Here is a 13,903-nt window from a genome sequence, read left to right as displayed (position 1 = left end):
CTACTCCAAAGCCATTCTCAAATTTCATACAACTGTGTCCATAGGACAACATGTCAAACTCCATATAAAGTAACCAGATACAAAACAATCCTTGCTTAGGGTGAGCAAATTATCTGGACATAATTCTCTGAACCTGGCTTATATTTGGCCCCCATGTCTCTTGAGGGCAGAGAAGTATATGTTTCCACATTTAAAAATGTGGGCAGGAATTTCTTGTCTTTAAATTAGATCACAAGATGATTATAATTCCAGATAATTCATGTATATGAAAAAAACTCATTGGTGACCAAAGGTCAAAATTTATTTTCTGACAAGTATGGACAGAGGGAAAAGTAAACTGAATTAAGTCACAGACCTAAAGATCTTCCACCCTTTCGAAAGACATCATGAGAAGAAAATGCAGTGACTTTTAGATAACGCTTCAGGGTGCATGGTGCTTGTACTTCACGTCAGTTATGTGACATGGTATTATTATTAACAGCTACCTTTTATAGACTTGCAGCAGGTCACACCCACTTAGTGACCTACAAACATTAATCAAGGAATTTAAGGCGAAAAGTCATGCACTTTTTGTAGCTTTACTGTTTGCTTTTCAACTGTGTATGTGTGCATGTGCACATGTGTGTTTGTATACAGTTACACATGAATGGAAAGATGGAAGAATGTATGGATAGACAAACAGATATGGATAGGTCAATGGGGTGGATGGATGGATAGATGGATGGATGGACGGATGGTTGAATGAGTAGTTGGGTTGGGTTGGTGAGTAGATGATCACATGGTTGGATAGGTAGATGGATAGATGAATGATTTAATGAATGGATGAATGATTGGGTGGGTAAGTGGTTAGTTGGTTAGAGAGATGCATAGATAGGGAGATAGATATACCTCATGCCGTTGGAAGTTGCTGTGTTGCACTGACTCTTTTAGTATCACACATTGAATAGGATGAGGGAGAAGGAGGCAAATGGCTGGCTTTTTCACTGTGTTAATGGTGTCTTTTGATTCAGAGGTTTTAAAATTGCTGTTCCAATTCAGTGATGTGTCCAACACACATCACTTAATGATAGGGTTACCTTCTGACAAGTGTACCATTAGGTGATTTTGTCATTGTGGGAATATCATACAGTGTATCTGTATAAACACAGATGCTGTAGTTTCCTGCACACCTAGGCTCTATGGTATTTGAATGGATGGATGGATAGATGGTTGGATCAATAGTTGGGTTAGGGGATTGGTGAGTGGATGATCACATGGTTGGATAGGCAGATGGATACATGAATGGTTGGATTGCAGAATGGATGAATGATTGGGTGGGTAAGTGGTTAGTTGGTTAGAGGGATACATGGATAGGGAGATAGATATAGCCTATTTCTCCTAGGCAGCTGTAATGGAATACTTTATCTTAATCCAATAAACTAATCTGGGGCATTGTTGAAATCTTTCAATGTTTAGTCTCCCATTATCTTTTCAACCGTAATAGCAAATATTTGTTCCAATGAGACCATGCAGATAACTCTTGAAAACTATACTAGTAACTCTATGTTGTGAAATTCTAAGCTCAAATATCATTTTTTATCTAACTTGTCCTCTCTAAAAATTTTTGGCAGGATCAACTACTTCCTGTTTCTTTAACATGTGTAATGGTGTATGTATCTTTCAGAAAATAAAATGCACCGGTTTTAAGTGTACAATTCAATAAACTTTATAAAATTTGCTGAGTTGTGCAAACATCACCACCATCCAATTTTAGAAAATGTTTATCACCCCCACAATGTCTAGTGTGTCTATCAGCGAGTTACTCTCATGTCTACTCCCAGCCCCCGACAGCTATTACACTACTTTCTGTCTATATAGATTTGCCTTTTCTTGAATTTCATATAAATGGAATCATATGATATATGTGGCATTTTTGTCTCTCTTCTTTTACTTAGTCTAATGTTTTTGAGGTTTATGTATGTTTTAGCATGTATCAGTTCCTTGTTCCTCTTTATTGCCAAATAGTATTCAATGTTATACATATACCATGTTTGTTTATTCACAGATTAGTTGATGGACATTTGGATTGTTCCTACTTCTTGACATTTATGAATAATTATGCTATAAACACTAGTGCCTTCCCTTTGTCAACCTGGTGCCAACCTGGTGAAACCCCATCTCTAGTAAAAGTACAAAAAATTAGCCAGGCATGCTGGTCTGCACCTCTAATTCCAGCTATTTGGGAGGCTAAGGTATGAGAATCACTTGAAACTAGGAAGCGTAGGTTGCAGTGAGCTGAGACAAGCACCACTGCACTCGAGCCTGGGTGACAGAGCAAGACTCTGTCTCCAAAATAAATAAATAAATAAATAAATAAAATTAAATAAAAATAAATTGATAAATAATTTATCAGGTAGCTATCTAGGGGAGTAATTGCAGGATCATGTAGTAATTTGTATTAACTTTTTCAGAATATGCAAAACTATTTTCCAAAGTGGCTACAACATTAGACATTCCAGCCAGTACTTGCCTCCTCCCCTCTTTTTTGGGGGGGGGGTGGGGGAGTGGAGCTTCTGGGTCATCTCCCTGTCTTAGTTCACTGACATCAGCCCCTATTTCTTGGCTGCCTTTGATGGGCTGTTCTCAGGCCCCTAACATCTAAAATTGGAAGGATCTTGAAGTTCATTTTTTAGATATGCTTTCTTCTCTTAACTATAATTACATAGGAGGGGATTTCATCCAGTGTCAGGACTTTAAAAGCTTTTTCCCTGATAATTTTACGTATTTGTATCTTCGGGCCAGACCTTTCCCCATGAATGGACACTCCCTTCTGTCTACTGGATATCTTCCCTTCGATATACAACAGACATTTCAAAATCAGGGTGTTCATAGCTGAAATCATGATTCCTGCCCCACACTCTGCCTCCTAAATTCCTCTTTCTATATTCTATGTCATTTCTTTCTCAATAAATGCAAGCTCATCGTTAACAGTTGATCAAGCTAAACATTTCTTCACATTCAAATCTAATCTGTCAGCAAATCCTGTTAATTCTACCCCCCAATATGTTTAATCTGTTCCTTCCTTCCTTTCATTCTACTTCCAAATAGTTCCACGAATTCCTATTTTACTAAGAATAAAAGTCAAATTATTTACCAAAGTCACTGGGAATTACTACCTTACATGATTTGGGTTTGTTGCTAACCCTATTGTCCTTCTATAAGTTTTCACTTCCTCACTCCATTCCAGACACACTGACCTCTTCACTGTTACTTTAAATTTCCAATATTCTCACCACTGGCTTCATCTGCCTAAATCCCAACCCTCTGCCCCAGCCACCTTTATGACTTTCCATCTCTTCTTGCTCAAATATCACCATATCAGAGATAACTTCCCTATCTTTTATGAAACATCAACTACGTGCATCCTTCAGCCTTGTACTTTTTACCTTTCTCTGATAGATTTTTCTTTATTTTGCTAATTTTAAATGGCATACAGGTTGACCCTTATTCAAAATGCTTGAGACTAGAGGTGTTTTGGATTTTGGAATATTTGCATTTACATAATGAGATATCTTGGGGGAGGGAACTCAGGTTTAAATATGAAGCTTATGTTTTCTGTATACCTTATACACATAGCCTGAAGGTAACTTTATACAATAGTTTAAATAATTTCGTGCATTAAACCAAGTTTTGGCTGCATCCCATCACAAGAGATTGGGTGTAGAAATTTTCTCCTTATGTTGTCATGTCAGTGGTCAAAACATTTTGGATTTTGGAACATTTTGGATTTCGGACCCTTTCATTCCGATGCTTAACCTGTGTAATATATTTGTTAATTGTCTATGTCCTTCCATTAAAATGGAAGATCTATAAAAGCAGGGAAAGTGTCAGATTCATTCACTGCTGTATTCTCAGGGCTTGAATGATTACCGGTATTGTAGTTTCTTAATACATATTTATTGAATAAAAGATAAATAATAAACTATCAGAACAAGAATAAAAGAAAACTCAAGCAAAAGTAGACCTGGGTTAGTGCCCAGGTGATTAGGATGTTTTTAAAATCAAATTTCTATTTTACCTTCCTTTTCATAACAGCAGACTAGTTTGTCTTTGAATAAACATTCCTCCTCCATCCTAGAGTGCATGTGGCAGAGTCAGGAAAGCTGATTCATTTATAATATTTTTAGGACCCTCTAGACTGTTTTCATAGTGGCTCCACTAATTTACAATCCTGGCAACAGTGTACAGGGCTCCCTTTTCTCCATTTCATCATCCCACACTTGTTGTCTTTTGTCTTTTTGATAATGGCCATTGTAACAGGTGTGAGGTGATATCTCATGATGGTTTTGATTTGCATTCTCTAATACCGATGCTGAGCAGATTTTCATATACATGTTTGCCCTTTGTACGTCTTCTTTGAACAAATGTCTTTTCAATTCTTTAGCCCATTCTATAATTGGGTTATTTGTATTTTTACTTTTGGGTTGTAAGAGCTCCTTATATATTTTGGATATTAGCCCTGTATCAGATATGTGGTTTATGAATATTTTAAACAGAAGCACCATAGGATCCAACAATACTACTTCTAAGCATATATTCAAAGAAATTGAAATCAGGTTCTTGAAGACATAGCTGCACTGCCAGGCTCACCACATTGTTATTCACAATAGTCAGGATATGGCAGCAACCTAAATGCCCATTGATACATGACTTGATAAACTATGATATCTACTTATAATGATATATTACTCAGCCTTAAAAAATAAGGCAATCCTGCCATTTTCAGCAACATGGATGAAACTGGAGAACATTATGTTAAGTGAAATAAAAGAAAGCACAAAAGGATAAATACTACATGATAGCACATATATGAAATATCTAAAATAACCAAACACATAGAAGTGCAGAGAGGATAATGGTGGCTGTCAGAGGGACAAATGGGGAGGTATTAGAGTACGAAGTCTGTCATGCAAAATGAATAAATCCTAAGGCTCTGTGGGGCAGCATGGTGCCCATAGTTAATGATACCGTGTTGGATACTTAGACCTTTGCTAAGAGGGTAGATATAACGTTAACTGTTCTTATTTAAAAAAATAAATAGGGTGGGAGGAAACTTGGAGGTGATGGATAGGTTTATGGCATGGATTATGGTGACACACTGATGAGTATATACTTATCTCTAAACTTGTCAAGTTGCATACACTGAATATACATGCACTTTGTATATCTATCATATCTCAATAAAGTAGTGTAAAAACAAGTTGAAGTGTTCTGGGCAAATTGGAATAATTGGATACCCTGAAAAATAAAAAGGAAATTGACTCAGTCTCATTGTAGAAGGTTGGCACGTGATCCAAACTGGACCAGTTAGGTGCCCTCCTGGAAGTTTAGTGACACAAAGTCTGAAATCAACAGAAGCTTATTCATCCTGACAGTGGCATCTATCAATTATCTAAATCCCAAGAGCTCCTCTGACTTTGACTTTTGTTGAATCTTAAGGTTTTTAGCCTTCCTTTTGGTTCCCTTCGCTATGACTATCCTACCAAATAATATATATTTGTTTATTTCTACTGTTAAGTATCTCAACAGATATTAACAGATTAAAAAAGGTCAACTACATTTTCACAACTAAGTGTGAACTATTCAGGAGGTTCTTAGGGGAACTGAATGATTTAATGCCTCATTTGACATTCATGATTTCTTTGTTCATTCACTCAACATGTATTTACTGAGCCTCCATCATATACTGACAGAACACTCTTCTTTGTATGTACACAAATGGCTCTTTGATTAAGAATCTCAGAATCTAATAGAGAATAATCAAATTTCAATATCTATGCAGGGTACATAGTGTCGGTATGAAGACAAGAGTGATTGTCCTGGTGACTGAGAGGGCCACGAAGGACCAACAGAGTTTCCTGAGCTTCCGCTGGAGCCTGGGAAGATGAGTAGGCATTTTCAGGTAGACAAGGAAAGGCAGGGTAGGGAATAGGGAAAGGCTTTGCCTTCAGAGTGGGCATGTGGGATTTCCGGGAAGTGGGAATTCCAGGTAGGATGCTGGGCAGCATAGGGAGCCTCTTGGTCTTGGTTTATCTACATAGATACCTAAAATGAGGTTATAAGAAAATGGCATCTCATTAGTATCACTTTCTGCAGAAGATGGTGAGGGTGCTTGAAGTTCTCTGGAAGTTCAACATGCAAATCTCTCCTTTTTCCACACTGCAGGTCTCAGTACCCGATACAGTGAGACAGGGGCAAAAACCTAGGAAAGTGTATGGCAGATAAATGCCCATCGATTCAATATTTGGACAGTCATAGAGAAAATGATATTTTGTGAAATTATCTTTCTGCTGTATTATTCCTAAGAATGCTTAAAATGAAACACAAGCACTCTGAATAGCTTTGAGGACAAAGACAGAAAACTCTGAACAGCAGGTGGCCACTTACGCTTCCTTAGCACAGCTTGGAAAAAGCAACTCCTTGTATAGTGATATGATCAAAATAGGGATCTGATATGATTGAACTCATTTTATTGTACAGATTCACGTGACTGAAGACAGGACTTAATGTTTAGAAGCCATGCAGGAGAAATTAGAGAAGACACCTCCTGATAGGAATCATAGTACAGTTGAGCCCAGGATGCTATCGTAACCATCCATTTAAAAAAAATGTTTCCTAGTGAATTGTGTTTTCAGACCATACAGAAGTATGTCAAGAAAGATGTTTAGAAATGTGAGGAACCAACATGAAGTTCATTTTCTGGCATTTGGCTGAACTAGAGGGAAAGAATTTGATATGCCAATTTTTGATGAATCAATTTGTTCCCCTTGGAACTGGTATGCCACATTATTACCAGAATATAAAAGAGTTAAACCAATTTCCAATGCTTGACTTGTTGATCTTCTCTGGCATACAAGTGAAACATTTGTGAAAATAAAGAACAATGCACCCTCCACAATAAACTTATAATTAATTATTGAAAGGCACAAAATTTTTGTGCACCTGCCATGTGCCTGGTCTTATGCTAGGTCCTGGTGATACATGAATGACCGTGATACACGACCTGGACAACAAGGTCCTTTCCTTTCGCAGCTTCATTTTAGTGCTATGGAAAGTAAAAATTCTCTAGGAAAGGAAGCTTTCCTAAAACTACCTCCAAATTCAAAATCTATGTAGTAAACATTAAAGTTCCAAAACAAATATATTGTTTAATATACACTATACATTTTAATTTTGAATAGCTTATGCAGTTAATAGGTGAATCAGATGATTACTTATATAGAACCATGACCTAGGAATATGGAAATCTTTTTATGTGTATGTGATCATAAGATCTTCAAAACAAAGCGGGTCTCACAACTGCTCAGGAAGAGGAAATATATCTTTTCTTGTTCTAATGAACCTTGTGTGTTTTGTGACTGAAGAACATTGCCAAGAATTTTTGGTCCCTCTGTAGGGTTCATACTGGTAGAGTTGATTTTATGATCCTATAATAATAATTTTTCCTTCTGTTCTAGTTAAAGGCTTGTCAGGTTCTCATTACACTCAGATTCTAATTTCTGAATTGAGTCTGTTTCGCCTTGGCAAATCAACAAGCACAAATCACATCACAAATCATTGTTGGTTACAGCATTATGTCTCACAAACTATGGTATGGAGTTTTGGCTTCTGTACCTTTGTCTCAATTTTATGTCAGTTCTGTATAGTTTGGATTGCAGAGGGTTGTGGAGTGTGTGTGTGTGTGTGTGTGTGTGTGTGTGTGTATTTAAGCAAAGAGCAAGGTGAGAGGATTTTAAGAATAAAGAAGATGCTGCATTCCAGGTGGATGGTGGACAATTCACTTGGTACAATGCAAATCAATTTAAATAACAGCACATTAGAGGATAGTATTTAGAAGAATGGCAAAATTTAATTACCCCTGTTAAAAATCCATATTCCTTTCTTTCCTGTGAATTCTCATTTTGAGCAGTGAGATGGCATACACACATTTAATATATTATTAGCAGATAATAGCAGTGTTACTTCTGGATTGTCAACATTCTGAGTATAATGAAGGCAAGATCATCTTCTGTGTCTTGTGCAGCATATTGGAAATATGTCACGCATGACTCCTTTTGACCTTTTTAGGAAGAATTAGTTATATTCAAGGTGCTATTTTGACTTGTATTGCCAAGGGACTGTAGTTTGTTAGTAAAAATTATTGAGTGTTAAGGAAGGCTATAAAGAATAAACAGGAGAGGAGAAAACCCAGTGGGCATTGGCTGCATCTGCTGTAATCCCCTGGGATGAAGTGATAGCAGAAATGATAAATACTGGACCACTTTCCAAGAGTTCCAAATTACATGGCACCATACCCCAGGGGAAATTTAACTTCCTAGACATCTGTTGGGTTACAAATACAGCGATCCCATGCTTCCTAAATTATGCTGGGGACAGCTTTATGATGCAGCAAGTTAGAATCTAACCAGAGTTGAAGTCATTCTGACTTAACTTGAGAAAAACAAAGAGAACTTGTATCAAAGTGTTGGGCAAAAAGAGAGGTGGACGCATAGGGCTTGGAGCAGGTCTGGCTCATCAAGACAAGGGCAAGTTGACATAGGGGCTGGAACAAACATACATTTCAGCAAAGAAGTTCACAGAAAAAATTTCTTTGACTTATTTCTTTAGAAAATTACATTTTTGAGAAATCTGGATTAGTGACAGCAACGGCAACTTTTTCTCGTGAGGCGATTGTGAATATTACCAAAAAATCAATTTTTCAAGAAAATATATTAAGTCTGAGGAAAAGAATTGTTGGACAATTTAAAAATGAAATATTTATCTCACACAGAGTCTGTATCATTTCTGTGCTGCATTCACGCACGAATCCTCACATATTCCTGGAGATCTTTGGAAAAGGCATGTTAGACCCTATCAGTGGCAGAGATACTAAGATATGTAACAAGGAAGAGCATGCACATCATTTACTTACTTTCCTCTCTAGGTGTACGATTATTCTACCTATCTCAGCCTCCCTTTTTCAGTGTGGTCAGCACATGACTGGTTTCTAGCCAGGATGCTAAGTTGGCCAGGCCTAGTGGCTCAGGCCTGCAATTCTAGCACTTTGGGAGGTTGAGGTGGGTGGATCACTTGAGATCAGGAGTTCGAGACCAGCATGGTGGCCAACATGGTGAAACCCCATCTATATAAAAAAACTGTAAAACATTAGGGAGGGAAATGGACATGATGAGTGTGCTCTCTTTACCCACTGGCAAAACGCAAGGACTCTGAACCCCAGCAGGGGGCAGAGCCATGATGTGGGGGGAGCCTAGGAGTTTCTCAGTCTACCTGACAACCAGGAGTATCTCTTTTCAACTTTCTGTGGGAAAGAAAGAATTCTGTTGTTTCTAAGACTACCATATTTTATGGATTTATCTATTCTAGAAGCTAGTTGGTTTTGTTTTTCCCCCTCTAACTAATATGATTCTTAAATCAGACTTCCTGGGAAGGAAAATCTATTAACCCTTTTCTATTTCAAGGACATTGTTCTATCCATTTTACAATCAATTTTACCTCTGTTTATCTTGACTGGCTTAGGGATGTCTATTCAAATCAGGATGGAGCTGGAAGCCATTATCCTCAGCAAACTAATACAGGAACAGAAAGTCAAATACCGCATGTTCTCACTTATAAGTGGGCACTGAACAATGAGAACACATGGACACAGGAACAACACACACTGGGGCCTGTCAGGGGTGGGGTGGGAGGAAGTAGAACATTAGGAAAAATAGCTGGTGCATGCGGGCTTAATACCTGGGTGATGGGTTGATAGGTGCAGCAAACCACAATAGCACACATTTACCTTTGTAACAAACCCGCACATCCTGGGCATGTATTCCAGAACTTAAAATAAAAATTGAAATAAAGGCTGGGTGCAGTGACTCACACCTGTAATCCCAACACTTTGGGAGGCCAAGGCGGGTGGATCATGAGGTCAGGAGTTCAAGACCAGTCTGGCCAAGATAGTGAAACCCCATCTCTACTAAAAATACAAAACTTATCCAGGTGTGGTGGTGGGTGCCTGTAATCCCAGCTACTTGGGAGGCTGAGGCAGAGAATGCTTGAACTTTGGAGGCAGAGGTTGTAGTAAGTCGAGATCGTGCCACTGCACTCCAGCCTGGGTGACAGAGCAAGACTCTATCTCAAATACATACATACGTATATACATACATACCTACCAGTAAATATTTGGTTAGAGCATTTATCTCTCAAGGTACCATCCTTGGTGTTGGGTAGATTTCATTGGATAGACTATGAAGTAGGAAATTCAAAATTATAAGAACAAACTCAGAGGAAGTGGGTAAATAAACTGTCACCCAAGCATGCCTTCTCCATGACTACAAAAGAAAATGGAAGAAAGCAGTTTATAAATACACTATCAGGTTGTATGGTTTCCACTTCATGGATAGCATTTTCTTTTCCTATATGGTGTTTTTTATAGGCACCATTTTTAAACATGTTCTTTATAATGTTATTTTTTCTTTTTGAATAATTGTATTTTTTTCTAATATGTAAAAACTACCAATATTTCAGTTCCATTGTCTTGAGTAGACAACAGGAATCTCAGAGATTGTGTAATATTTATAGGTTTATCAAAAGGTCATGCCAATAATGGCACTAAATGACAAAATACCCTAAATGGGAACTATTTATGACAGATTAAAATACCTTAGTACCCAAATAAGCTGACTTAAAGGTGCAATAACAAATGGCTACATTTGAACTCTAAATATTTAAGAAATTGTGAGAGTCTTGTGTTTGCTTATTTAACAAATAAGGACTGAGCACCTAATTGCATGTAATGAATAGTGTTAAGCATTCTGTAGAATACAAAAAAAAAAAAAAAATAGAAAAAGGAAAATCATCTCCTAAAGCAATCATCTTGTACTTGTAAATCTAAAATAGGAGATTCAGGATACTCTAGCATAATCAAGATTTATTTCTAGTATTGTACTAGAACTGAAGAAAACATGCTCTGAGTAATTAAAGAAAAGAAAACATAGCTCCATGGTTGACATAGAAGAGGCCTCCTGTTGGAGAAGCTATTTGTAGCGCTGAGTAGTAAAGTCTAACACACTGGCCCCCAGTACTGATAGATTTCCTGTTATACAGCGTTGCTAGTGATGCAGATTTACTCCTAAAATTAGAAACCAGCCTAAGCAGAGGCTCCTCATGAGACCATCTGAGGCACTGCATCTGATGTCCTCAATGGGTCTCTCTCATTTCCCCCCACAAGGCACTGCTGCTCTATGGGTGTTAGTTATTATCAGGGACCTCCTATCCTACTGAGGTCACAGTCGATTTGAAAGTCTTTGGAAGAACACAGAAGTACAGAAGTATTATTTTTGTTCAGGTGACTGAGACTCAGCATCATTTTTTCTTTTTTTTTAAACAGGATCTTGCTGACACCCAGGCTGGGGTGCAGTGGTGCAATCTTGGCTCACTGCAGCCTCCAACTCCTGGGTTCAAGTGATTCTCCTGCCTCAGCCTCCTGAGTAGCTGGGACTACAGGCACCCACCACCACACCTGCCTAATGTTTTGCATTTATTTGGTAGAGATGGGGTTTCACCATGTTGGCCAGGCTGGTCTTGAACTCCTGATCTCAAGTGATCCACCCACTTCAGCCTCCCAAAGTGCTAGGATTACAGGCATGAGTCACTAGACCTGGCCAACTTAGCATCCTTCTTAAACACCATAATGCAATTTGACATGACTTGATCAGAGGCATTGGATGAAGAAAGTGCTTTGCAGCTAGGGACTCTTTAGAGACTGCAAATAATTGCCCCTGTTGATGTTGGGAAAGATTTGCAAAAATATATTTTGTGCTTTATGATAGAAATAAGATAATCTAAAAGAATTTAACCACAAATTGTCTGCTAACTGATTTGGGGGACATCAGAACTGAGAAACCAAATGGAATAATGGATGCTAGCTAAGTTCCAGCAGTGACATTAAAGACTAAGAAGAAAGGCAACAGGACACTATAAGTTAAAAGTTTGGCCTGAAATTTCCTCATTTATTTATCAGCTTACCGCTGTTTCTAACACTAAACTTTTTCCTGTTGTAAGATGCAAAACTTTTGCACAATACTCACTGAAATCAGGAGGAAAAGTACTTATTATATCTTGCTAAAAAGGCAAAATTTATTCCAGCAGCAGTAGATACATGGAGAAAGATACCTTCAAAGTCGGTTATATACATTTCAAATGGGGAGTTAATATATCTATCTCTTATTCCCTATCTTATTTTAACAAAAATGTTTCTTAAGGATTAAAATGTTATTTGAATACTTCGCTCGCTCATTTAGTGAATTATTTTATCTAGTCTTTCCACTTTGCTACTCGTATTTTTTGCGTCTTTTGACAAACCTATTTATACATAGTATTATATTAGAAATTAAAGTTTGATTACTGTTATAATTTATTCAACATCAGTGCTCTTTCATGTATATTTCAAGTAACTGTGACAAAAATTATATGAGGCAATCACCCTTTTCACAATTTACTCTTTTACGTCTCTTATTATCAGTGCTTGTAAAATTTGTATTTGTTATTTGAATTTATCATATCAGCCATCAACATATTGCTTAATGAAGAAAGTACTTTTGTTCAGAGAAAATGAATGTCTACCCTTTGATTAGCTGTTTCTTTAAAATGTGCTGATAAAAGCAAATTAGTTAGCTTTCTATTGGCTAATTTGCATGTTACCAACTTTAAAAGAAAATTAAACTATGTGTACATATTTACAAATGTGACTATGACTCATAATTCATCTAGAGGTCAACTGGCAGATGTTTTTAGATTGATAATGTAACTAAAGTTCCAACTTTCTTAAGATAATTTAAGGATATAAGGTGAGGTCCTAACATCTCAATTTTAGGCATTGAAAATTCCTTGGAATGGGACACCTTTTGGTTTTTACACCTTTTTTTAAAAATTAATTTATTATTATTATACTTTAAGTTCTAGGGTACATGTGCATAACGTACACGTTTGTTACATACGTATACTTGTGCCATGTTGGTGTGCTACACCCATCAACTCATCAGCACTCATCAACTGGTCATTTACATCAGGTATAACTCCCAGTGCAATCCCTCCCCCCTCCCCCATCCCTGTGATAGGCCCCGGTGTGTGATGTTCCCCTTCCCGAGTGCAAGTGATCTCATTGTTCAGTTCCCACCTATGAGTGAGAACATGCGGTGTTTGGTTTTCTGTTCTTGTGATAGTTTGCTAAGAATGATGGTTTCCAGCTGCATCCATGTACCTACAAAGGACACTAACTCATCCTTTTTTATGGCTGCATAGTATTCCATGGTGTATATGTGCCACATTTTCTTAATCCAGTCTGTCACTGATGGACATTTGGGTTGATTCCAAGTCTTTGCTATTGTGAATAGTGCCGCAATAAACATACGTGTGCATGTGTCTTTATAGCAGCATGATTTACAATCCTTTGGGTATATACCCAGTAGTGGGGTGGCTGGGTCATATGGTACATGTAGTTCTAGATCTTCGAGGAATCGCCATACTGTTTTCCCTAATGGTTGAACTAGTTTACAATCCCACCAACAGTGTAAAAGTGTTCCTATTTCTCCACATCCTCTCCAGCACCTGTTGTTTCCTGACTTTTTAATGATCGCCATTCTAACTGGTATGAGATGGTATCTCATTGTGGTTTTGATTTGCATTTCTCTGATGTCCAGTGATGATGAGCATTTTTTCATGTGTCTGTTGGCTGTATGAATGTCCTCTTTTGAGAAATGTCTGTTCATATCCTTTGCCCACTTTTTGATGGGGTTGTTTGTTTTTTTCTTGTCAATTTGTTTGAGTTCTTTGTAGGTTCTGGATATTAGCCCTTTGTCAGATAAGTAGATTGCAAAAA

Source organism: Chlorocebus sabaeus, chromosome 8 (genome assembly GCF_047675955.1).
Source record: "Chlorocebus sabaeus isolate Y175 chromosome 8, mChlSab1.0.hap1, whole genome shotgun sequence".
NCBI lineage: Eukaryota > Metazoa > Chordata > Mammalia > Primates > Cercopithecidae > Chlorocebus > Chlorocebus sabaeus.
Note: the sequence above shows the minus strand (reverse complement) of the source record.